We start from the raw sequence: 27,156 nt of genomic DNA, 5'->3' as shown, positions 1-27,156 counted from the left end.
CGCTAGTAGAGCTCAGTGGAGACGAATGCTCAGAAATTCAGGTCTCGTGTTTTTCCGTCTCACGGTATGACCATGGCCTCAACCTGCATGCAGGAGGCTGGCTCTCGGAGGAACAAATGCACGAGTAACTTTTCACATGGGCCCAGTCCTTGGCTTGGGGACCTTGGCCACTCTCGGGGCTACCTTGACTCTCCATCCTCTCCTAAAAGCGACAATGCTTTTCCTGCTCACCCCAATGCCCTGCCCTGCTCCAGTGCCAGCATGTTTCTTTGGGGACATCCGACTGGTTCTCTAACCCTGCATGTGACGGGGGGGATTATGCAACACTTGCTCACTTGCCACTTCTGGAAGCCAATTCAGAGATTCTTGGGGAAATGATTTTATTTTATTTTTTAATTTTTGGTTTTTTTTTGGAAAATTATTTTATATGTGTGTTTATAAGACTATTTTGAAGGCCCTCTACATTTTAGAAACTTGTCTTTCTCTGATAGTTCACAGTTTCTCTTTAAATACCCATTCATAAATGTGGCTGGGGCGGACATTGGGTATAGGGGCTTGACATGGATGTTCAGAGGGAAATTCTCAGATATTGTCTAGTGACCACGAACCCCTCACTGGGGAGGGGCCATTTCAATATCAACCCATGAGATCCAAAGCGATCATTTCAGGGGATAAACTGGATGGAACACAGTGAAGAAAAAAGCAGATCATTTTATACAAGTGATGGTGGAAAATACAGCCACGTGGCTGGGGAGAGGGGCTAGCAGGGACTCCACAAGCTCGTGTCTCGTAAAATCCATGCCTTATAGTCCTGTTGGTTCTCATTTCATATTGAAAATAAGGAAGAGAAAGCAATTCTCCGCCTTTGTACTTGGAATTTTTCACACAGTATTGTTTTGGTCATCTCCCCTTATTAAAAAAAGAAAGAAAGAAAGAAAGAAAGAAAGAAAGAAACCTAAATGTCACTCCAAGGATGTTTGGGTAGAAAATGTGTTTTGGTTTCAAAAGGTGCTTCAGATGGAATTTGAGTGGATTATCAAGACTGGGTCAGAAAAATGAGTTGCATTTGGCTATTAAACACTGTTTCTTTCAACAGAATAGAACAAATAAGCCAATGATAGTTGGTCCCTTGGCCCTGGGTATTAAGAGGAAAAAGCTTACAAGAAGCGAATCTTCAGATCTGACCTCAGAGTCCTGGGGCAGGGGTGGGGAGATCCTGTTCTGAGATTGGGGGAGGGGTGTGTGTGTGTCTGTCTGCAGAACCCAAATGGAATGAATCCCCCGAAAGCAAGTCCATTCTTTTATTTTTGCTTTTTTGCCAGTCCCTCACTATTGACTTACTCGAGAAGAATTTCTTATGAAACACATAGTATCTATAAGAGAAAAATTTAATTGTGCATATTGGGGTCCTGAACTAACTACCTTTTAAGCTGCACATAAAAAGCAGGTCATGCCTCTTGTTTTAGCAGATGTGGGAAGAAAAGACCTTTCTGATGGCAGGATCGAGGCCAGTAGGGAAAGCGGGCTTCCTGACAGTGCGGCCTGGAGGCCCTGGTTTCTCAGGGCTGCTGGGGAATCTCTTGCTAGAATCTCAGCAGAGAGACCCGTGCATGGCAGCAGCGTGTGGAGACACACACCCGTCAGAGGAGGCCAGGGTGCAAGGCTCCCAGAGCCGAACGCTACATTTGTGAAACACAATGGCTAAGCGTGGCTCTGGGAAAGAGAAACAGATGACCACTGCACTGGGGATAAAAATCTGCTGGAGTGCGGGCAGGGAAGCACGTGGGTAAAGACAATGTCCAAGGCTTTAGGCACCAGAAGGAGGTATGTCGCCTGGGCAGCTTCCTCCCCCGGTTCCCCAGGTGTTTGGTCTCTGTGGGATTATTCACCATCCTCTTCCCTGGTTTTCTGTTCTTTCTTTCTTTCTTTTTTTTTAAATTGAAGTACAGTTGATTTACAACGCTGTGTTAGTTTCCGGTGTACAGCATAGTGATTCAGTTATACGTATATATTCCTTTTCATATTCTTTTTCATTAGAGGTTATTACAAGCTATTACTATAGTTCCCTCCGCTATACAGTAGGACCTTTTATCTATTTTCTGTATATGGTGTGTATCTGCTAATCCCATACTCCTAATTTATCCCTCCCCCATCCTTTCTCCTTGGGAACCATAGTTTGTTTCTTGGTCTGTGAGTCTATTTGTAAATAAGTTCAATTGTATAACATTTGTTAGATTCCGTATGTGAGTGACAGCATATGGTACTTGTCCCTGACTTACATCACTTAGTATGCTAATCTCTAGGTCCATCCAGTTGCTGCAAAAGGCTTTACTTCATTCCTTTCCTAGTTCTCTTTTCTGTCAAAGTTTGTTTCCCATTTTCTTTTTTCCCCCTCAAGCTGTCTAGTCTCCGAAGAGATTCCGATCAGCCTCTGTGATGGTTGGTTGGTTGTTTGTATTTAAAACCCTGGGGATTCTGTTCCTGCTCCTCTGCTCAGGCGTCCAAACAATGAAGATACCTCCTCCCAGTCACCCGCAGCCCGCCACCAGGGTCAGTGTGCGCTGTGATGAGGCTTCATGTTTCTTACTCTCGTGCCGCCCCGGAGCCCACGTGAGCCGCTACGGACAAGGAAAATGTGTGATGCCCGGGTTGCGTCTGGAGCTGGCGCCCTGAGCCGGAGCCCGGAGAGGGGGCCTTCTGGACATCCTACCTTGATGAAGACGAAATCAAGAAAGCAAATGGAGCGCTAGACTACTCTCAAGTGCAAAGCTCTCGGCGAAACCTGGAAACTCGGCACGTCCCGGGCTCCGCCGCCTCCTCGGCCTCCTCTCCCCTGCCGGCCCCGCGCCCACGCCCTGCCTCTCGCCCGCCCTCCTGCTGTTCCTCCCGTCCCGCAGCCACACTCCTGCCCCCAGGCTTTTTCCAGATTTGTAACGAGGCCCCCGCTTTTAACATCTGCCTCGCTTCATGGACTGAGAAAATAATGGCCACTGCCCTTCCCAGGATTTTTAGTAACCCAGGCAGCATTTGTGTTCACATCTTTCTTGCCTGTAAACACCCTCCCGCTGAAGGAAGGAGCTCTGAAGGAGAGGCGTGTTAGTTTCCTATCGCTGCTGTAACAAATGACCTCAAACGGAGTGGCTTAAACACACAGTTAGGATCCATCCCCAGTAGATCTGCTTTAAGACAAAAAAAAAAAAAAAAAAAAAGCTAGAGGCAGTCTTCCCATGGAAGAATAATGATACCAGAAGGAAAACTAGCACGTGAGGAACTCAGAAAAGAGCAAATGAAATGGTAAATGTCTGGCTAGAGAGACTATTTTTTACCTCTCAAGTTCTTTGAAAGCAAATGCAGAACATTATTTAATGGGACTGTTAGTATGTGGAATGTAATATATACTATGATTATAACAAAAAGTGGGGAGAGGAAGTGGCCTTATGTTTTGGGGGGAAATAGTAACTCTAAGTAGAAAGTGGAGAGTTAGATGTGTAATAAGTAATCCTGAAAATAACCGTTCAACCATCTATACAAACAGAGTCACAAAGCCAGTAGACAAATTAAAAAGGAATACTAGTGCTGTTTGCATCATTCAAAGGAAGGAAGGAAAGAGGACACAGAGGAACAAAATCATGCAAACAGGATATCATGGTAACATTATAAATGTACGTCCAGTCATATGTATAACTGCATTAAATGTAAATGATCAACCCCCCCCCTCCAACACACACATTTATTATCTTACAGTTCTGGAGGTAGGAATCCAAAATGGGTCTATGGCCACGATCAAAGAGTCAGCAGGGCTGAGTTGCCTGTGGATGTTCTAGGGAAGAATCTGGTCCCCTGCCTTTCCCTTCGAGAGGCAGCCTGTATTCCTTGGCTAGCGGCCCCTCCCTTCAGCTTCAAAGCCAGCAATGTAGCATCCTCCAATCTCTCTCTCTGACCTTCCTGCCTCCCTTTTCACAGGCATATCTTGTGATTACATTTCCATCCCAAGATCCTTAACACATTTGCAAAGTCTTTCTGCCATGTCAGATAACACATGCACAGGACCACGGACAGTTTTGGGGGGTTATTTTTTTACTTTCCACAGAGGCTGAGAGCTAAGATGTTTCCCACGCATTATTTTGGGCCAAATACTTCCATTTGACTTTTCTGATGATAACTAGATAGTCCCATATTTAGTACCAGGAGAGGAAAAGCAGCTACAGATAATAGAAACAAACCCGGAAGTAATCTCAAGAACAAACTTCAGTGCTGATTTCCAGATACAGGAAAATGAATTTACATTTGTCTGGTAGGTTTTATGGGATGATAAAAGCCCGCGCTACTGACGTCTGATATGGCGCCTGTAACCTGAGGGTGTGGAAAAGTAGAGCATGGAGGGGACTCACTTTCAGAAGGTCATCCGGAGTTTGAGATCTTTTGACTCCAAAATTCCCCCTGAAATGGGTCACTCTGGAAGGGACATGGAGAAGCCAAGGGCGTGAGGACTTTAAAGTTGTCTAACTCTTCTAGAACTCTCTTTTTCTAACTGAAACATGAGAGTTGGACTAGCGCTAAGTCCTCAGATTCCTTGCAGTGCTAAAATCTGATCATTTCAGGCAAAGATGATAATATTATGGGAAGAAAACAGGGAGGAAGCTTTTTGAAAGATGAAACTAGGGGAACTAACTGCCAAACAACAGAGGAAGTTAAATGTCTCTGCCTGCTCTTCCCCGCTTAATCGTTTCCATCTTTGCTGTTCTGGAAAGATAGGTTATCATACCTGTTCTGCCTTCAAAGGGAAAGACAAAGGAAAGTGAGTTATTTCTAGCCTACAAACATATTTCAAGCCTGTAAGATGCTAAAAATAATTTCTACTTGTACAACACCCTTTCTTTATCTGAGGATTACAAACAACTCTAACTAGGGTTGTTTGGCAAATGGGAAATTTCAGGCTTTGAGTTAAAGAGTTTTTCAAAGTCAGTACACGTTGGCAGGCTCCTCTGGCACTGGGCGTTGTGTATCAGAAGTAATCCTCCCAGGGGTGGCTTGGCAATCCTATCGGCAACATTCTGGAACGACTTTTGTCATAGAATGTAGCCCTGACAAAGGATCACTACAAAGCCCATATGAGTACATGGAGAGAGGACAATGATTCAATGCTTGAGTGGAAAAAAGCAGAACACAAAATTATATGTCCACGATTGTAACTACCTAAAAAAGGATGCCTGTCCACAAAGCAGTAGGAAGACCTGCTAAACACAAACAATGGCAGCCAACCCACCCCAGCAACGTGCTGACACCACAGCTGGTTCTTCCACTCGGCGTCTTTCAATGTTGTAGGTTATTTATACATTCACTGGTTCCTTCATCCACACAGGGATGAATTTAACACCCATCTGATGTAGGTACCAATACCTACATCGCTGTCCCTGAAGAGACAGAGGGATACGGGAACCTAGTTCTCAATCTAGTCATAGCCCCGAGTCCAGTAGAGTCACGTGAAGACAAGTGGCTAAGATGTGGGGGGAGAAATCCTGTAACAAGGGCCTTTAAGAATCTGATGAAGAGAATTCATCAGAGAGAGATTTGGAAGGCATAATTAATAGACTTTAAAAACCTGCTGGAGTAGAGGCTGGGGCGAAAGGAGGTGACCAAGGGGGACCCAGGGAGCCAACTCAGGCAGTGCTTGGATGGTGATGTCACTGAAGTGGGAAATGGAGAAGAGGAAACAGGGAGGGGTCTGTGAAGGTGAAGAGCCCCGTTGTGACAATTTTCAAGACCAAAGTGCCAGGGAGTCAGAGGTAGCTGGAAACTTCTAGAAGACGTGGAGCTCAGGTGAAAGGCCTGGGCTGAAAGAGGTAGATTTGAGCATTAAAACCAAAGAGGCAGTAGTTGACTCTGCAAATGTGGCCGAGATTGCCTACAGAGGCAGCACTGACTGAGGAGAGACACACACCAAGGTAGGAACAGAGGTGTTTCAGTATCTAAAGAGATGGCGAAGGACGGGGACCCCCTAAAATAGTGAGAGGGGGGTGGTCCAATGTTTAGGAAGACAGCAAAGACAGAGGGGTGTCCCTTAAACCACAGGAGAGTTTCAGGAAGATAGTGGTCAACAGAGTCAAACATACGGAGAGGTCAACAAAGGTGGAAACTCAGAAATGCCCTTGGCTGTAGCATTTGGGGGGACATTCGCGTTGTTAATGAAAGTGTTAATGAAGAATAAAAGGAGGTGACCAGGTCACATTTGGTCAAAAGAAATTTAGGTTTGAAAGCATAAAAAATAACAATAAAAGGAAATATGAGAATGTAGGCACCACACAATAACAATACATAACAATTCAGGTAACCAACAAGAATAGTTTTAATGGTCAGAAGCTCTATTTTTGAAACTATTTGAAGCAGTAGATCTGGTACATAAATTATTTCAGAGTCAGAGAAGATTCTTTAGCTTAAATGTGGGCAAATGTTGCTAAGTTTTTCTTGGCTGTCAACAATCAACTAAGTACAGTTGATTTTCAGTTTGGGGAAAATGTATATTGGTCACCAGGTTTTACATCAGAATCAGTGGCAAATTAAAAAAAAATTCAGTCTCCAAGAAGATTTTAGAATGAGTTTCCTTCTTTGTTTAGTTGTGAAACAAGCAGACAGCGGAGAACGGAGCCACTTCACTGCACGGACAGCTTCAAAGTCTCCCTGGGTCTTAGTTTCTCTAATCTCTCCAGTGAGGAAGTTGTATTAGACTTTGATTTTCAGTATCTCGTTTATTCCAGAAAAGCCAGGAACAGACGCTAGATTTAACCAAAGGAAGAGTACTTGCTTATGTTGCTTTTAAAGATGATGTGTCCACGACAGAATTGGGAAAGAAGGAAAGAACTTGAGGCTTTTCGGCCAGTGGACCCCTTTTTTGGATTTGGGAAGTGGAAGGGTTCCCTCTGAGGGGGTTATTGTGTGGGTGCTTGGCGAGGCGCCAGCATCTGTCACAAGGATGTCGGTAGATTTATGTGCTTCCCAAGGAGGGCTCTGAGCTGGCTTCAGCCTGAGATGTATCACTGTCACTTTGCAGACAGTCGCAGACAAACATGGAGGCTACTCTGGCTTCATTAAAACGAGAGAACCAACCAGGCTCCCACAGATGTGGGTTCTGCCCCTGAGAAATGACAGGTGCAATTAGTGTAGGTTCACCTCCATAGGATGCCATGGGCATGACTTTTGGGCTGAGGCAATAAAGACCTGTCAACTAGGATGATGTTTCTGGAGAGCGGTGGGGACTAGGTGGCAGCTCATCAGGATACGAAAAATGATACCCCTCAGAAAAGGAGGTGCGTTGTCATGATGTACTTGACAAACACCATGTCTCCTAGCAACTTTGCAAGGCATGATGATAATTACTAATCAAAATCGGCTCAGTTTAGCATAGCAGTACTCCCCAGAACTAGGCAGAGGTGGGGAAGCTGTAAAAAAAAACAGTGGGTTTTTTCTTTCTTGTAATTTCATACATGTTTGTTACTACAATGGGGTCAGAAAACTCAAAGTGTATGGTAAGAACAATGCTCTCTGGATTCGTAAAGAGGGCTGGAATCCAGAGCTGTCGAAGTCTGTTCTGGGTTCCACGTGCCACTTACTGAAGGAAGGTGATGTGCGTGTGCCTGTGCACACGTACGCGTGTGTGTGTGTGAGAGAGAGAGAGAGAGGGAGAGGGAGGGAGGAATCTTACTCAGACAAAAACGCACAAAATATTTACTTAGGTGTCTTTGGTCATCATTATGTAATGCATATGGTATTATACATAGACAACCACGTGTTTTCTGTGAATATGTATTTTCCTAAAAACTGTAACCATCAGCATTTCAAAGCCTGTTGCCCAGGATGAACAACTGAAACGGAGCACAATTAAAACAGGCAATGATACAATTCTCATTTTTAACGGCAAAGTCACGTGCGGATCCCTGTGTGCTCCCACCTCCGCGTGGCGGACCCTCCACCGCGGATCCGTGTCCCACCCGCATCCTCTCCCAGGAGCCCCCGCCGCACCCCCGCCCCACCCCCGCCGCACGGCGGCCCCGCCCTGGGAGCGCGCGCGCATGCCCAGCAGCGCCACCTACCGAAGCGCCGCTAGGGGCACTTCGGCCGTCGTGAGGGGACCTCCTGCTTTGGTGTCTGAGCTCTCTGACGGAGCCCCTGACCTCTCGTGTCCCTCCTCGCCACCCCTCCACCCTGGCCGTGGGACCCCGCGCTCCACTGCAAGCCAGAAGGCGCGGGTGATTCCGCCGGCCTGGCGGCGCGGGTCCCTACCCCGGGCGTCTGCTTTGCCGCGCGCACCACGCAGACCGGGCTCCTCGGACGCGGGCGTCCGTGCAGACTGAGCCCGAGCGGGCCGGAACTCCCAGAGAAGGTGCCGGGTCCAGCTTATGCACCTCCCAGGTCCTTTTGGCCCTGCCTGAGCCCTCGGCACCCCCCCGCCTCCGGTAACCCGCTGGGTCTTGGAGCCTCGGGCTTTCTTACCGGGTGACTGGAGGGACCACATACCACAGCTCCGAAGTGGGGCCCAGTTAGCACCCCGTGGGAGCAAGTACTGACCGAGGAGAGACGGGACTGGAAGGACCTTGCAGGTAAGCTTGCTTGCTCTTTTACTCTTTGATAGAATGTTCTGGAATGCTGTGGTTCCATATGGTCTCCTGGGAGATGTCCCGCGTAACCAGATAACCAGCTGTGTTTCTCTGAAAAGCTCGGCCAGCCTGGTAGTGTCCTGCCTTGTCTCTGCTCTGCCTTCTGCCCAGCTTCACAGCCCGCTCCCTGTCATGGCTCCTTCTTTGGTGAGGAGCATGGAAGGTCTGTCTTGGGTGCCATTGCTGGGGAACTGGGTTGAGACAGACAGTGTGATCTGGACGCCGGGATGTCCTTGCAGGAGGGTCCACACACAGGTCAGGCAACCCAGGCTCCACTCCACCCATTCGTAAATTCTCTGATCTGTGGTTGAAGTTCAAACCTGTGTTCCACCTTGGCCAAGGACGTTCTGATAAAAATGGGGGGCTTCTTGTATATTTTGATAATTGTTCTGTGTGGCCATGTGTGGCCTGGACCCCAGAGAGGAGGCTTTGGCTTAATAGTTATAATTTTTAGCAGCCCCAAATAGGACACGTCCTGTCGGGTGGTAAGTTAGTGGCACCCTTGCACAGCTGCTCCGCCATGGGCCAGGTACCACACTTGGGAAGACAGTAAGAGGCAGCGATGTGCAGGCTTGAGTTTGCCTGAGGACCGACTCTGTGAAGATGTATTTACAGCATTTATTGTTTCTTAAATATTTATCAGTTCCTATTTTAAAGGTGGCTGTATTTTTCCTGTATATTAAAGGGACAATTTTGTGAAATACAAAGCATAGATGAAACCCTGTTCAAACGTCCCTTGGAGATCACCCCGCTCTTTGCCAGCAATGGGGATGTCTCTCCTCAACGTGCTGCATGTGGGTTCGGGGGCTCGTGGATTTCCTCTTAAGAATGCGCAGGGATGTGCTGTCTGGGGCCAGTGTTCATAGCTTCCATCAGCTCCTCACAAGGGCATGGGACCTAAATAAATAAAATACTTAAATAATCAGTCCTTGGCCTAATGAAAGAAATGTTTTAAATGTACTCGATAGGGAAGAAATAAACCTAAACATTCAGATCTCTAGAGAGGAGGGCAGTGGTTAGACCCACCCGTCCGCCTGCCCAGGTCACGGCAGAGGTGCAGGGAGCCGAGGTGCATGGGGCCTTTATCAAGGATGCCTCAGGAAGCTTCTTTTTGGACTTCTGATTGTTTTTTTACACTTAAATATCTAGAAGGTCCTTCCTTCCCGTAACTGCTCCTCTCACAGTCCTACCCCTCCTCAGCCAAAACCCTTGCCTCACTCTTTCCTTCAGATCGCACATCTGATGCCTTCACACGCCCATGGGCTCTGCTCTCAGAAGAGACGGCATCTGCCCCCCACCCTGAAGCTGCCACCTGTGCGTGCCCCCACTGCCACTCCCCTGGAAGGCTCCAGAGCTTCCTCCCCGCCTCCATCCTTGTTCCCCTGTGGTTTCTTCTCAAAAGAAGCAGCCAGAGTAATTCTCTTAAAAATGCCACTTCTCTACCTAAAAGCTTTCTAAAAGATTCTCACTCAGTAAAATCCAGACTCTTCACGTGGCCAACAAGCCCAGTGTCAAACTGGCTCCGGTCCCTCTGGGGCCCTTCCTGCTGCTCTCCGTGCGCCCACTCTGGCCACACAGGCCCTCCCGCTGGGTCTCCAACATACAGGTGACGCCAGGGATTTTGCACTTACGGCCCCCTGAAGCCGTAAGTGAAGCCCTGGAGCCCCTCCTTCGGACCGCTGCAGGGCTCACAGCCTCAACTCCTTTAGGACTTCTCCCAATATCCTCCCCTTGATGTGGCCTCCCCCTGCTTAATTTTGTCCCCATCTGACCTACTCTCTACCTCATTTATCCACTTTGCTTCTTTTTGTCTACTCTGCAAATTGCAAGTGCTCCACGAGGGCAGGGTGACTGTCCATCCTGTTCCCAGGGGAGCCCCCGGGGCCTAGAACAGTGCCTGGTATGCGACAAGCATCCAGTGTTTGTTGAGTAGATGGAAGAATGAATGAGCAAGGCTGTCGCATGTTTCATTTCTAACTGCACCCGTCTCCTCCCTCCTCCTTTGAAGGGTCGGATGTGGCTGGCCAGGTCCCAGGCGGCCTGTTAGTACTGGCTGCCCTCCCCCACTCCCATCTGGCTGTACCTCCTTCTCGGATCCATGACTACATGGACGGTGACAGCTCAGGACCCAGTCAGTGACAGGACAGAAAACTTGTTTGCGGGGATAAACGAGAGACTCAGTATAACTGATAGCACGCATTACTGTGATACATACTCGAAGTCCATCTCGGTTATAGGCAGCAATTCATTTTTCCTGACTTCAGAGTTCTCTCTGTAACTTGCTCCTAATTCCTTGCTGAACCTGCCCAGGGCAGTGGGAAGTGGTGCCCGCGGAGGGCCCGTGAATAACCGGCCCAGCGCGCCCCCTGCTGGGCGCTCACATCATGCTGAATGCAGAAGGTTCCTCTGTGTGGAGAGGGCTTCTCCCACTTGGGGGTTTCATGTGGGGGCAGGAAAGGCTGACCTAGGACCACAGGGTAGAATCACCCACGCAGGCTCACGCACGGCCCCAAAGGCCTGGCTTGCCTCCTAGAGGGCAGATCGCTGAAGTTGGCAGGGACCCCACCTAATTATCAAAGGAGCTGCGTGGCCGTGAGCTACCGTCCAAGGTACCCAGCAGCAGAGGGAGCTCCGCCAACCCTCAGCACACAGGATCCGGCTAACGTGCTAACATGGGGGAGAGAAAGTGCGTCACCAGGCTTCTCTCCCCCCACAGCTGACTTCTGCAAGCTGCTGTCTCCCCGCCTCCCACTGTGAGGACTTGTGCGTTCGTCGGTGCAGTGGAATCGGTGTCTTACGGAAGACGAGGATGTCTTAAAGATTGTAGAAAGAGCCAATGAAAACTTATTTATTTTTAAGGGAGAAAGTAACTTTCCTTGTTACTTATTTGAGTAACACTTGAGTGGCCACTTATTTCCAAACTGGCGTGACCCTGTTACTCTGTGGACATAGACCACGATCTGTAGTAATTGACCACGATCAGGAAGGTCACAGAGCCACTTACTGGGTGTTGTAAGCAGCAGGGGAACTAGATGTCATGAGAAGCCAGGAAGAGGTCCCCAAATCACTTGCAACAGACAAAGGGCTTTTCTTATTGGAGGCTAAGCTAGGTACTCATTCAAAAATATTTTCTCCATCATCTGTACCTGTTTTCTTAGGGCTGCAAGGCTTACTAGGTGCAAATTACCCAAATAAAACACAAATGCTGTCCTGTACGTATTACCCAAACCCACAACACAGTTGATTATCCTCTCATTGTATGATCTTTTCGAGTCTGTGGCAGTGCTTAAAGGCTGAGAAAGTGGAGGGAGCAGACTACAGGTCTGGTCCATCACACAGAGAGATGGCATCTCATGGTAAGAAGGGTTAACGTGATTAAGGAGGTAAGAATCAACACCTCCCACTGGGTGGTTTCCCCCAGAAAGCTCAGGCTAATATCACTGGGGTTGACTACCGACATCATTACTTTGCATCTGTCCTGAGTTCTAGTGGAGAGGGAAAGAGAGAGAGCAAGAGAGATTAATCTGTGATTAAGAGAGACACAGAACATAGAATTCTGGACTCAAGGTCATCTTGGGAAATTTCCCATAGTGAAGACTTGGAGCAAACAACTCTTGTTTTCTCTTCTTAAAAATTATATCCTTTACCCATTCCTCACTGGCATTTAGTTTTTTTTTTTTTTTGGAGAACATTCTGGCTGAAGAGTAAGAAGTCTGGACCTGAACCCCAGTTCTTCTCATTACCTGCCACTGGTGGAGCAGGTCCCCCTGCAGAGAAGGGAGCCTGGTTACACATCACATGAGATGTACTGGCGAACTTTTCCAAATGTGAAAACTTCATAAGCAGAAAGACAACTCTCATTACCACTGCCTGTGATGAGTGTTTCTAATAGTCATAACCCTCGGGCGTAAGGATTCAGGTTGTGTGTTCTTCTGGGGAGCCCGGGAAAGAGAGACCTGCACTGAGTGACAGTCCAGCCCAAAGACCCTGGGATGGAGCCAAAATGCAGAGTGTACCCTGAGCTTGATCCGTGAATGTGCTGTGCACTGTCTGTCACAGACACTCGGCCGCTGACCTAAGGGCTGAAGTCACGCAGGAGATGGAAGTTGGTGGTGTCCAAGCAAGTTCCAGCAGCAGGAAATTTGTTGGTATAAATAATCACCAGGATTCATTTTTAATAACTTAGTTATTTTTCCTTCCTGCAGTGTATCACCACCCTTTCTTGAGCCATTGTTCTCAGAGACAGAAAATGATCTACACTGGCAGGTGCAGATCAAAGGATGAAAAATACAAAGAATAAGAGAAGAAAGAGAACTTTCAACCATTAAAGGCTAGTGAGCATGAAAACAGGGTATTCTTCACATTTTTAGCCATGGATCAGGTTGGTGACCCTGTACATTATCAGAGGGGCATGTTTCACCCAAGTTGGTCCAGTGAGTCAAGGAATTAGGGTATCGTGAGGTTAAGCAAAAGGATCTGGTCCACTGCAACCCCTGCTCCCCAACCACTGATTTCCTGGAAACATAGGCAGAAACTACTGGTTTAGAACAATAAGTGAAATGCTTATGAGATTTCCCCAAACCACAGATGGGTCTCCGCAACCTGCCGGTGACGTCTTCCGACAGAGAGACGAATCAGGGAGGACGGATGAAGGACAGAGACAGGGCTTATAAGGATGCCACAGAGATGCACAGTCAGAGGGCAGAGCTAGAAGACGGATTGGTGGAAGCAGGTGTCTCCCTCAGCCAATGAGCCTTTCAGGTCCTCCAGGGAAGTATCCTCCTTCTGGGGGCAGGGACCAGGGGGGAACCCACAGGGATCAAAGGCCAAAGGCAACTACGAAGCAGGAAAAAAAACACAGCCCAAGGCCAGCCCTGGGACCCACCTGGGGAGGAGACAAGGATTCCGGGTGTGTGAGGAAGGATCCCATGGGGGTCTGTCTGTCCGGTCGGATCGGCACATCCGGGTGGGGGTTGAGTCATCTATTCTCTGTAAATGTATCTGTTTCAATGGTTTTCCTGTTGTCTTTTTCCCTCTAGGTTGATTGTTTACTTTAAAGTAAGATTTATATCTTGCACATTGGAGACACTAAATACAGGCTTTCTGAATAAAGCCTTTGAGATTAGGGGCTTCCATACATTAGCTCATTTAATACTTACAGTATTCATTTAACTAGAAATAGAACCATTTAAAAAAAAAAAAACAAAAAACCAAAACCAAAAACAATCCTGCACTCAGAGAAGTTAAGTAACTGGTCTAAGGTTGCAAAGCAGTGAGCTGGGGATCTGTACTCAGGCCGGCCTTTTCTCCAGGTCTTGTGCCACATCTGCAGCACTGTTGGGCCCTTGAGGAACAGGGACCACAATGGTGGGACAGGGATGAAGATGGAGTGGGTGGCCAAGGCTGCCGTCCCTTCTGCTGGGGTTTCTGCACAGCCTTCCTCTGCTCCTGAAAGTCTTCCACCTCTGACAGTGTCGAGGGCAGCGAGCAGACTCCAATGACAACTGTTACACTTGCAGGATTTTATCATGCCATTTAGCAAGTAGAGGGTTTTTTTTTTAAGGAGCACAGAAAACATTATTAATATATTTAAATTATCATTTAGATTTAACACAGTTACTTCCAGGGCACAGGAAGTGATCAGAGAAGTCCTATGGAGGCTCACCATGCTGTTTTCCGCAAGACTCAGCTCAGCTTCTTAAAGTGTGGGCGGTTGCTATGGGCAACCGCTTAACAAAACTCAGAGAAGGTCCAGGGGGTTGAGTAGTATAAGCATTTAATAGATTTACTTTATTTTGGGAAAACAAAACAAAGCAACCCAAGTTTTTTTCCCTAAGGGTCACTTCTCCTTCTCGCTAATACTAGGAATTTCCTCCATGTAAGATGATTGTTGTTTTTAAGACAGCCAGGGCAAAAGGACTAGGAGAGGAAGATCTTAAGTTATCTTCTAAACAGCTCAGCCAATCTCCAAGTATTCAAAAGGAAAATAAGCTGGAGATCTCCAGCTTTTCATCAAAATATCACCGTGACTGTGAGTTAAAAACAGACGAAAAGCCCACTCATTCTGCCAATGGCCCCTGGATTGTTTTTCTAAGGGTAGGCTGTTTAGAGTCAACCCCTCAGTGGCACGACCTTAGAACTCACTCCTGCAGGCGCAGAATTGAGAAGACAGGCTTTATGGTTGTACCTTTCGATTCTAGGGGCTGGGAACGTACTGCACTTCACATCGTGCTTTTTGCCTTGTTTTCATTCTCTTCACGTAATCAGGTGCTTTGAGATCATAAGCCTTCATGTTTATTAAAGTTATTTTTAAACTCTGAGCTCATTCCTGCACTCTTGCCCAAGATTTAGAATCCAATAACCAAAGAGGAACAGCGCTTTTTCTTATTACTAAGCCCTTTTTTATCTTCTGTAGCTTCGCATAAAGAATGTTCCCCATCAAAGAGGGAAGTGGTGATCTAAATGACTGTACACAAATACAGTGGGATACTGTGCAGCCGTTAAAAAGAATTTTTAAAAAAAGTGAATCTAGATGGACTTAGACAAAATAATGTTTAACAAATAATTTTTGGTGAAAAGAACAAATTGTAGAACAGCGTATGTGAAGAAGGAGCAGTGTATATGTAATATGTGCACAGGCCATTTCTGAAAGGATGCATAGGAAACGGTTAGAATTTGTACCTCCAGCGAGGGGTATAAAGGGATTGGGGGGGTACTTTTACATATTTTGAAAACACTATTTGGTGCTGTCAAAATTTTAAATTATTTTTATAATAATAAAAGAGTGTATCTTCTCATTATAAACAGAAAGGCGATGTGTGTGGTGTGGCATTTGTTGTGGCAGAGGCTATCACCATAACAAGCAAGGAAAAATAGCTATAAGAAGGGAAATGACCCTTCCTGGTTGCCTTTTCATTTTAGGGTCTGTCTTTGTGTGACCTTTCTGGTATCACCTGATTTATGCAACTTCCTTTAGCTCATTTGTTTGTTTTCAAACTCTCTGCCTCCAGTTTGTCTCCGGATCCTATCCAGACAGCATAGGATCGCGGTTAATGGTAACGGCTCTGGATTCAAACCCTGACTGTGACGTGCCAGCTCTGCACCTGTAACAGGTCAGGTGACCCCCTGTGTCCCAGGTTCCTCGCTGGATACTGCAGGTTGACAATGATCCCCGTCTTGTAGGGGTCATTAGAATTATTACGTGTGCTGGCGTAGAGGGAGCGCTTCTAGGCTTCGGGCATTATTACTCTCTGAGATGATTTTTTGGGTTAAAATTAAATGTCATGGAGAAGAATCTGCAAAAGAATATCATTCACAGACTGGATGAAAACAAGACTAATCCTCTGGATCTTGGACGATCTTGCTTCTAAAAGTCTTCACTATCTTTCCGAGGATAGTTTTCCGTTTTTAAATACTCCTCATGCACCTGTCAGCTTGGTTTATATTCAGACATAGTTCCCTTCCCCAGTCTGTTACCTCTGAATACTTATTCGAATTCCAGGTGGAATCCTGTCTCTTTTATGAAGCCATCCTTGCTATTTCTACTTTGTAATAACTTTCCTGTTTACTGAACAAATCTAGCACTTCCGGTCTGAGGTGACATACACAGTGTACTTTTGAAACTTACAAATAATTGTACAAAATAGTTTTCACTCTGGGTGGCACTTAATTGGATATCTGTAGTGGAGACAGAGCCTTATATTTCTCTTGTCTCCCTCAGGTAATGTAGCAGCAGAAAATTTTGGTGTCTCTGGAAAGAGTTCTTGGCTGAGCGTGGGAAGACCTGGGTCCTAAAACTTGCCCAGTAGGTTAAGCAGGGCACTGTTCTCTGGGCCTCCGTCTCCTCCTTTGTAATACAGTCGGGTTGGAATCATCTCTAAACTTCCTTCCAGCTTTGCTTCTAAGATTTTTCTTTCATCTTATCTCAGAATCAAGACTACAGGGAAATAATGTGCCCTGGCATATAGGTACATGGAAAAAATCTCTGATTGGTAGGGTTTGCTCATTTCAGTGGTGTAAATATTCGCATCATGGCCAGTGCCAAGCCACCAGGATGACAAAACCGAGTGTGGCGTGGGGAGGAGGTGTCAGCCTTTGGCTCTCATTGGCCAGCTGGGCCGAGACCACACTGCTGAGTGGTTCAGGCTTGGAGGACACGGCTGGCCCTTCTCATCCTTAGCTTCTCTTATTCTAAAACTCTGACACAAGCCTTCTTCACCGAGTGGAAGAGCACAAGAGAAACCGCCAGGCAGCGCCGCCTAACTTGGCTTTTTAATCGCCGGCTCTCCACACACGAGCCTGGGACCAGCCCGATCTTCTCGGCACCCACAGCCAAGTGTCTGTCTCCCTAAAGTCTGGCGCAGGGATGATGACACTGAGGTGGGGACAGTTTCATTTGCAGTTGGTCACCTGGATCTATACCTCAAGCTCTCAGCCTTGCTTTTTCTGAGAAAGAGAAGTAGTCCAAAAAGCTAAAGGAAGTTTCTGGGCTAGAATTCAGGAAGGACGTCCAGATGTTGAGGACAGTCTTGTTTGGGGAAAAGTGACCAGAGTTCCACGAGGCAGAGGGAGGAAGAAACTTGGAGTGTAAGCAGAGCCGGGCTCTGTCTCATGAAGTTCGTAACTGTGCAAAGTCTTGGTTCATCTGTAAAGTAGTGTTTAAAATCAACTCTAAAATCCTTCTGAAGCCGTTGGGAGGATCAAATGAGATGTACCAAAAATACTCAGTAGACTGCTATCTACAATTATGTATCTTGAAAAATAGGCTTGGAAGCAAATGGAAATACTCCCAGTTATCAGGATGGATGATCAAGTGTATTTCCTCCTCATTGGTTTCTCTGGGTTCACAGAGAAGGTTGAAAGAGTGCTAAGGAGTTCATATGATCACTGAAGAGAACCCTTCTCCAATTCCGAAAGGAATAGTTAATGCTGGTTCGTTACAGCCACTCCCCTCCTCCCCCCAGACCTAGGAAGAACGGGACCCCCCGGGTGAACTGAGGGAAATATGCTAATGCTCGGAGCGGATGGCAATCCGAGACGTGGCTGCATCGATATTTTTAACGTGCTAACATGTACCTGCCAGACTGCGCTCTCAGCCTCCAGGTGGGCTGGCAGTGCTAAGCAGGGCTGAGAAGGAACAGGGAGCTTTCAGAGAACCACGGATGCGGAGGCAGACGGAGGGGGAGGGGTCTGAGCAAGCACAGACGGAGCCGGAGAGCCGCGGCCAGGCGTCAGGTGCCGGCGTGGCTCAGCAGCCACCGCTCACGGCTGCTTGTCAAGGCAGCACAAGCGTATAGGGGGTCGTGTGATGAGGAGTTAGCATCATTCAGCATCCCCTCTGGGTAGTGCCAAGGGCTTACAATCACTCCTTTGGGCAGCATTTGGACCCCCTTTGACACAGAAACAGAGAAAACAGGAAAGTATGTGAGAAGGCTGTAGCTACCCTAAGAAGTGTCTCTGCACAGTGCGTCCAGGTTCTTAGGAGGGAAGAGCAACAGACAAGAGGGAGAGTTAAATTCGAGAGGAAGATTGAGAAGAACGGAGACTTTCTTCGACTTTTCACCGCTGGGGTGTGAGTTCTGTTACCCTGGGAGCCCTGACTGCCGACACGCGTCAGTGCTTAGCGCCGAGGCGGCCGGCAGTGATGGGGTGGTGGTGACAGCCAACGAGTGCGGAGCGCTGACCGCGTGCCGGGCACGGGTCTCACACGGGCTGCCTTACTGACCTCACAGGTACTCTTGAGGTGGGACTGTCACCATCCCTGTGTGACTGATGAGGAAACTGAGACATGGAATGGCTAACTGTTGTTCCCACAGTCACACATCTGGTAGTGCCAGAGCTGTGGCTTTGAACCAGATGATCTCACCCCAGTGCCTGTGCTCCTGAGCAGCATGCCGTCCTAAGTCATTTTTGAAGAACTAAATGCAGAGGAGATGGCGTCCCTGGGGTCGAGGGTGGGGAAGGGTGTAAACAAAGGCTTTGCGGCACCATGACTGCAGTTCGCCAGCTATACCCTGCTCTCCGTGTCTGAGCGCCCGGCAATGTTGCACTTCTCTGCCTCTGTGAAATTAGCGTGGCCATGTAGATGGGTTTAGTGATGAAATGTGAACAAAAGCACTTCTAGGAAATAGTGCCCAGTTCACCCCAATCCCTTCCTCTGATTCAGCGGCCACGGAAGCACCTGCTGAGATCCACCTCCTGTCTTTCTGGGTATCTGAATGAATACAGTGAATGGAACCTCCTGCCAATTTGTGATGGACACATATTGTGAGCGAGAAATAAACCTTGGAGACTGCGGCTTGTTTATGAACAAAGCCTAACCTGGCCTATCCTAGCTCGTACATAAATTGGTACCAGAAATGGGGTGCTCATCTAACAGCAGTGACAAAATAACCTAAAATACGTGGCTGTGGTTTCAAGTTTTGGTGGCTGGAAGCAAGGTAATTATCAGAGGCTGGAAACACACAGATCCATTTCTGCAGTGATGAATCATTTGGTAAATTGTTGTCTGCAACAACTTGGAAGGTAGGTGACGTGACAGATGAACTCGTAACTCTAGGGGAAATAGTTGCAAAACACAGTGTTACTAGAATGTGTTGGTTTCTCTAGGAGCCTTCCACAAGGTGCTATGCAGTTTGAAATAAACTCAGAAAAGAACTGGTTACATTATAGTAGTAATGAAAGAGAATAAGCAGAGTCTGGGTGTTTGTGGATTGGGATCAGAAGAAACAACAGGTTTCAACCCAAATTGTAGAAGGTAAACCGAAGAAGGCCTCTGAGTGAGGAGGGCATGAGGAGAACTACCCCAGGTGCTGAGGTTCAGGTCAAGCGCATGCTCACCTCAGCCTGCGGTCCAAGCTTCTGAGTGGAGTGGGATGATTTAGAATGGAGATATAATTAAGTGAATCTTTTTGATGAGACAAAATGCTTCAGAGGAAAGCAGCCAGTAGGTTGATCAGCTGAGAGGATTTGAGATAGGAGAGGCCTAAGGGTAGGAAGGCAAACAAGTAGAACAGAAATGGCCTTTCATCTGCAGGGGCTCTGTGAGTGTGACGGCGGCTCATGGACCTCACTGGAAGCGATAGGTCAGAGGATGATTGCAGTCTTGAGAGAGCTATCCTGCCCCAAGGACCACAGCCCAAATGACAAGACACAGTCACGAGAGATGTTCCAGAATAGCTCTTGGCTCCAAGGAGCACGTGTTCCCCGATGTGTACTCTGGATACGGTCAAGGAGCATGATGGAAATGGGAGACTCTCCCAGGGAGCTGGGAGAGAACCAGGAGCAAGGAAGTTGCTCCGGGGAGCAGCAGTGCGGCCTCATCAAGAAACAGCGCCTCCCCCAGGGTGGCGAGCATCCTAACCAGCGGGACTGCGGCGCTGCTGTGACCAGAACACGGCTCTCCCCCATCTTCTTTTTGAATGGGAGTGTTTACCGTGGGTGGCTAGTCCTGTCCTGCGTTACATATCAGGTCTGTGGGAGACAGAGCGCTTGTCCCTTTGAGTCTGCACGTCTCCAGATGCAGGGGAGTCACATCTGGACCAGAGGTAGTTGTTGTCGGGTGTCACCCCCGGCTGTGTAGATGTCACACATCGCCCACCCACAGGTGGTCGGCTTTGTGGTTTATAGGGCTGTAATAGGGCCAGGACAGGGCTCTGGGTTTTCTCCCCTCAGTGGTAGTGGTGGGACATGAGTATATGTTGCTTGTGGGAGGGGAAGTGAGCCCAATATTTCGCGTCCAGAGAGGCTTTGATAGCTGTTCGCACCGCTTGCCAGTGATTGTTTTGGGCCTCCACGTCCCCGGCACATGGTGAGATCGCCTCCTGTGCTCTCTTTGAAGATGGATATTGCCATGCCGCTAGCTCTTGTCCGTAAACAAGAGGAACCATTAGGACCCTGTGCTCTCGCCCGGCCTTGGTGACTCTGGGCATCTTTGCTGATGTTGTGTATCCATGACGTGGTCCTGAGTGACCACGGTGAGCTGACCTGACCCAAGATGGACATGTAGCATGAGCAAGAAGTGAAGTTTTGTTGTTGGAAGCCTCTTTGACTTAGGGGTTGTTTTGAGCTCCCAGCAGAATCTAGTCTGTCCTGACCAGCATAGGCCTGAAGCTAGCAAAACAGATCCGAAGAGCAGTCAGGAGCTCCATTTGACCGAATCACAGACTCCTTGTCCGGGGACAGCAGGGAAGAAGGTCTCAAAGGAGAGAGGAACTCTGAATGCTGCTGAGGACCACGTGTGTAGACAAAGTGGGATTCAGAAGTGACTCCTCGGTGGCCTGGTAGAAAGTCTATGGAAAGAGTCGTTGCAGAGGGAGTCTTGGGGCAGTAAGACAGAGGGGTCCGTTGCAGTCATTCGAGTGAGAGGAGGGAAGCCCTAAAGCTTGCAGGGGTGACAGGTGAGCCCCTATGTCTCAAGACTGAATTACGGAACGTGGTGGTTTGGTGGGTAGACATGGAAGAGTGAGGAAAAGAAGTGATGTCCTCAGGGAGCAGTGAATTACGTGGGTGCCTCGAAAACTCATCTTCCTGCATGTTCATCTTTTAAAAAAAAAAGAGTGACGAATCTTGGTTTCTAGAACCGTCCCCTGGGCCTTGCTCGCACAGCCACGCCTCACCGGGTCACGTGAAGACGGCTCAGTTTATACACCGTACGCCACGCAATGGATGCGGGGACCGGACCTGCTGCTCCACTTGTCCCCACAGGGCTGAGCCCAGGCTCCTAAGGGGCCATCCCTTCTCCCTGTGACCTCCAGCACACAGCGCCTGCTCTGTCTCTAAATCGCCTCCGGCCTGTGGTCATGGGGTCCCTCCTTTCTTCACCCCAGGCCAGGCCTGAGTCAGAGTGCTCCCGGGGCCCCTCCTGTCCCCGCTGCGGGTCTGCCTGCCGGCACTGCTGGGTCCCAGCTCGCTGCGCCGCAGCCTCCAACGTCCCCTCAGATCCGCTCTGCGCTCTCTGAATCTGCTTTGAGCGGCTCCTTGTCCCGGGCGCCCAGTTCAATTTCCTTTTCTCTTCCATTTTGAACCCTCTTTCATGTCTTTTGCGAATCTCTGCGGCCTTGAGAAATCCATCACCGCAAATGGCTTTTTACTCTCTCTGCTTTCAACCCCTGGCCTCACGTCTTCGCTCCGACACTTAGTTGACATGTAACCCTGGACAAGTTACTTAATCTCCCTAAGACAGAGACTCCTCATTTGTAAAAGGGAGAAATCTCATGTACAGAGCTGTGTTGATTAAGCAAACAAAACAAAGAAACGTAAGCCCTGAGCCCTCCCTCCGTCAGGCCCGTAGAACCTCACTGAAACTTAACTCTCTCCCGTGTTTTAAACTTCCCATTCCTTCTCTCTAAAAGGCACCTGAGTTCCCTCTCATCCCTGCACCGCCCTCCAGGACACACCGGTGGTTTCTCCTCCCTGAGGTCATGATGCTGTTGGGGCCGCACACTCAGTGCAGGCTTCCTTTCAAAACAGCCTTTTCTAAAGAGCAGTTACATAGTAAGGGAGCAGGAGATGGGACAGGCTGTGACGCTCACATGCCCGTCTTGTGTGCAGAAGGGTATCCACACTCCAGAGAGAGACCTGTTTTTCAAAGCTGGGCGTGGTGATGAGGGCTGGTTACACCAGGCGATTTCTTCTACAGGGTTTGTTTATTTTGTCTTTTAATCAGGCTTTTTTTTTTTCCTAGTAAACCTAGTAAAGGTTTGAAAGGTATTTAGATAATTTGTCTACAAATAGGTCACTGAGTTTCCCTGTTTTAAATTTTCCCCATTTCTTCTTTTCTTTTTGTTGGGTGGGGGGAGTTGGGAGGAGAGAGGGGAACAGAAGAAAGTGGTCAGGGAAGGAGGGGACTATCCTGAGTTTATGTCACAGAGGATGTAAATAACACCGTTTCGAGGTGTTGGGTTGCCTTATTCTGCTCATCCTCCCTTTAAGAGCATCTGCTCTTACGTGCTGCGGTTCCGGAGGGACTGGCAGGGGAGTGATGTGAAAGCGTTCAGAGAAAACAGACAGCAAAGGGACAGAGAGACATGTCATACCACTTAGTCCAAGGAAGGAACGATGTATTGGGCTGTGTTCTTAAATATGGTTCACATCCTTAGGAAAATACAGTCACCACGCGCCCATCTTGACAGCCTGTGCCCTCTCGCTTTTCTGAGGAGAGAAGGAACGTGAGGAGCTGTGGGTGGGTGGGAATGTGAAGAAATGGCAGAGGACATGGTGGGTCTAGAGCAGAAAAGAGGAGAAGGAAACTTAGACAAAGATAACCAAAACAAGAGGCTCCAGCAAGAGGCTGGATTTCAGGTTCCTGGTGGAGAACTGACTCACTGTAAATCTCCAGAATCAAAGCTGAAGAACACGCCACCTGTCTCTTCTCAGATTATTGTGTTTACCAATACTGCTTTCTTTTGTCTTTAAACTGTGACCTGCCGGTGTTTTGTGCATCATCCTTCTGACTATACTGTGCTGGCAGTGTCCTTGGAGACCACGGAGACAAGGGACAGCACCTCGTGGGGTGGTTGGTCAGTGAGAAGTGTGGGTGAAGCTCTGTGTGGAAGTCTGTGCTCAGGAGGAAGGATGCTGGGATCCATTAATGCTGGGATCAGCTAATGCTGTCTGCCACGGGCCTGGGGTGGGTCTGAGAGGAAGCCATTTAAGCGAAGAGCACAAGACCCTCATTTAAATCAGAAAGGCTGGCTCACAGATGTCAGGCCAGTTGCCAGAAGCCACAGAGCTATTTATTACTGCACCAGTTTATTTTTTAAAAAGTTTTGGGATCAGAAAAAAAATGATTTAGAGGATTAACCATCCTGAGAATGAAAAACTATCTGCCTTCAAGACATTTAGGATTGAAAAGAAATCTTCCTGAAGCCTTTTGTTAGACACTTTCTCAGCACTGCTGGGAGCCCTGACTGGTCCTCTCCAGAGCCAGACAGGCGCAGAAGCCTGGGGCCCCTTCACAGCAGTTCCAGAGGTGTTTGAAAGTCTGTAATATTAGACATTATTTTTTCCAGGAGAAAATTTTCCTTCGTGCTTGGATGAAGGGATAAAGAACTATGAGGAGATTTTAAGGTGTTATTTGCCTAGGATTAATGGGCATTTATTCGAATTTAACTTTAGAATCTTTTAAATGACAGCTCACTTAATGCTGTAGATACATCTATTTTAAGTTCTTTTTACAGTCTATTGAAGAACAGTCCTAGGTGGGACTCGGACACGGCTTTAACTAATCATGGTAGCAGACAGTAGTCTCCTTTCCAGAATAAATAGCGTATTAAAGCGAATCCAAGAAAAAGACTTAAATCCTTCATCAGAGCCAAGCTCTGGAGACCTGCTTTGAGGGAACTCGAGACCCCACCCCTCGCCTACTTGCCTGAGAATTTACTATTAAATATTCAGAAGTTCTTTTTGAAAATACGAATATTCTTGGGTGTGATGCCATTTCAAGTTCCTTGTTAGTTAATAACAAAGCAAGAAGGAGAAGCTAGCGGTGAGGGGAGATTTGTTAGCAGCTGTAGAAGAGGAGGGGGTGAGAGAAACAATAGTCCTCAGGGAGTAGCTGCGGGAGTTCTGTAGCCCCAAGGCGGAGTTCCTTGTCGCCAGACTCCTCCTGACTCTAGAATGTTCCACTGACCCTAGGCCTTATAGATCTGAAGACCTAATCACTGGCATTAAAGAGCTGATGAAAACCAGCCTCAGAAAGAAGCCCTCAAGATACCTTTGGAAACTAGAAGAAGGAAAAGAAAAAGGAAAAACAATGTAAGAAAGTGTAGAGGAGCCTTCTCGCTACAACTTCAGCTAGAAGATGGGAGCTGAGAACCTCAAACAAAATGTTGGCCCCATCTCACTGGGCTAATTTTAGTTATCTCGGTTCATGGCTATGATTCATCCTTAAAGCTGTGAATTGCTGAGGAGGAAGGAGGAAGAAAAAATGACTTAAATGTCAAAGAAGTAGGAACAAAAATACAGTTTTCTTTTTTAAGGGAACTAGAGTTCCAGAATATGGGGATCTTTTTTCTCCTGAGGGATAGAATGCAGCAAACTTCTAGAAAAATAATGAATTCCAGTCAAAACATCGTCAAGAAATAAAAGACCTGATTACGTGTTATGGCATGTTTGACTCTTTGCCTTCATGGTGTAATTTTCCCTTGTCTCCTTGAATCCCATTGAACTAGAAATCGCTAATAATCATATGTAGTTGAGTATGATGGCGGCTTAGTATGTAGACTGTGATGAGAAATGGAACTTCTAAAGCAGATGAGGGAGAGATGAATGGAGACACACAGAAGGATGAGAAAGAAGTCTGGGGGTGGGATGGGAGCTCAGAGAAGAATGGTATGTTTGATGGTGAGATGCTGTCTTGCCTACTAAAGAAAAGAGGGCAGAGAGAGAGAGGAGAATACCATGCGATACCACTTGCATGGAATCTAAAAAAATGATACAAGTGGACTTATTTACAAAACAGAAACAGACTCACAGACATAGAAAACAACCTTATGGTTACCAGAGGGGAAAGGAGAGGGGGGAGGGATAAATTGGGAGTCTGGGATTTGCAGATTCTAACTACTATATATAAAATAGATAAACAAGGTCCTGCTGTAGAGCACAGGGAACCATATTCAATATCCTGTAATAGCCTATAATGAAAAAGAATATGAAAGTATATATATACATGTATGACTGAATCACCATGCTGTACACCAGAAATTAACACAACATTGTAAACCGACTATACTTCAATTAAAAAAATTAATAGAGGGCAACAGAGATAGTTTGGTGAAATTTCATCCTTAGAAAAGAAAAAAGTTATTCAGTGTGGTAGGTGTCCCCTAGTAAACTGGTTACCCTTTGGCGTTTTCCATAGGTTTGGAGGAAGACAGTAGTGGTCACTGCTCCTGCACTCAGCTCGGGGGCTGATTTCCTTGCCCCAGGCACCCGACCCCTCTGCCATCAGTCTAGCTATTACCTATGTGTTTGCCTTTCTCTGCTCTTAAAACTTAAATATATATATATAATATATAATGGTTGTAAAAATAGGTTCCAGGACATTAAAGGAAGATAATACCATGTGGTCCAATGACTTCAGAGCTGATTCCTCACAGTCCTGAAGCTAATGAGGAGACTGGCCCCAGAAGTGACTGTGGATGTTGACTTTTGCATCTACCCTCGTCCACAGCTCCTCAGAGAGCTCTCTGCGCCCTCCTCACGGCTCTGCTCCTTTCTCGTCTCCTCATTCCTGGTTTGACTGTGAGCGGTGGGAGCCATTGAAGCTCATCACCCAAGACCCAAGTGTCATTCAGCTGATGTGACAAACTCATCCCCATAGAGGAACTAAGGGCAGACGCCGGGGGTGGGAGAGACTCTGGACGTGGCAGAGTCCCCACCGCTTGGTTTGCAGATGAGGAAACTGAGGTCTTGGAGGTCCAAGTGACTTTCTTGCCCAGAGCATTCCCCTTTTTGCATCTTCTGGAAGATGTCAATTATCCCCATGGCTGTGACTCCCTCTCTAGTGGAGAGAGGCTTCAAAGTCCATGGAAGACGTTTGCCAAATGGCCTTTGGCCACCCTTTTTTCACAGCTCCTTCACCCACTGCCTTTATTCCCAATCCAGTCCTTTTCAGACTTGGTATATTGAACTTCCTGAGCCCTTGTGAGGTGGGCCAACGTGCCGTGAAGACGTGTTACTTTTCATCCCTATGATCATCTTGGACTTTGTGTGGCAGGGTTATGGGTTAAACTGTGCTGCCCACATAGACAGGTCCGAGTCCTAACGTCTGCTGCCCGCGCACATGACCGTATGTGGAAATAGGGTCTTTGCGGATTTAATCAAGTTAAAGACAGGTCGTTAGGGAGGGTCCTGACCCAACACGACTGATGCCAGAAGGAGACAGCCGTGTGGAGACACAGAAGGGAGAAGGCTGTGCGACAGCACGGGCGGGGGTGGAGGTGCTGCAGCGCGAGCCGAGGGGTGCAAGGACCGGCTGCCCGCCAGGGGCTGGGAAGAGGCGAGCGAGGCTGCTGGTCTCCAGGCTTCGCAAGGAGCCCGGCCCTGCCGACACTTTGAGTTCAGACTTCCACCTCCCAGAACGGTGAAAGAATACATTTGTACTGTTCCAAGTTCACAGGGCTTCGTTAGTTTCACTAGGACACTAACACCCACAGTAAGAAAGGTGAAGAGAAAGGGTGACTGGCAATCACTGAAGGAAAGAAAGGAAAGCTGCTTTCCACGGATTGGTTTGCTCATGTCATTGGTGCTCATTTTTCATTGAAATAATTCCAAGTGGTGCCACGTGACCCTTTGCAAAAAAATTCATGAGGGGACTTTCCCTGTCTTTAAAATATTATGTCGTTTGTTGTTTAAATAAATTTCCATCATAGAATAGGCAGCTGTGTTTTTAGTATCCTAGATCAATAATCTAGTTTGTTCTCCTTAATCCGGTCTTTTTCTATTTATTTTGTCTTATAATATCTTATTTTGTAATGTAATATAAATGCATGAATAGAAATAT

The 27,156-nt window shown here is 47.4% G+C and overlaps 1 protein-coding gene and 1 long non-coding RNA gene across 6 annotated transcripts in view; one reads left to right on the top strand and one right to left on the bottom strand.

Annotated features, from left to right (window-relative positions):
• The window catches only part of DLGAP1 (DLG associated protein 1), a 989,257-nt gene that overhangs the window by 140,063 nt on the left and 822,038 nt on the right, over positions 1-27,156 (bottom strand). The window lies entirely within an intron of this gene.
• LOC116659680 overlaps positions 8,118-27,156 on the top strand; it is a 92,119-nt gene continuing 73,080 nt past the window's right edge. The window contains exon 1 of the long non-coding RNA XR_004315049.1: positions 8,118-8,594. This is a non-coding gene — a long non-coding RNA (uncharacterized LOC116659680). The remainder of the gene's footprint in view (positions 8,595-27,156) is intronic.

This window comes from Camelus ferus, chromosome 24 (genome assembly GCF_009834535.1).
Source record: "Camelus ferus isolate YT-003-E chromosome 24, BCGSAC_Cfer_1.0, whole genome shotgun sequence".
NCBI classification, from domain to species: domain Eukaryota; kingdom Metazoa; phylum Chordata; class Mammalia; order Artiodactyla; family Camelidae; genus Camelus; species Camelus ferus.
Note: the sequence above shows the minus strand (reverse complement) of the source record. Positions and strands in the feature narration are given on the sequence as shown.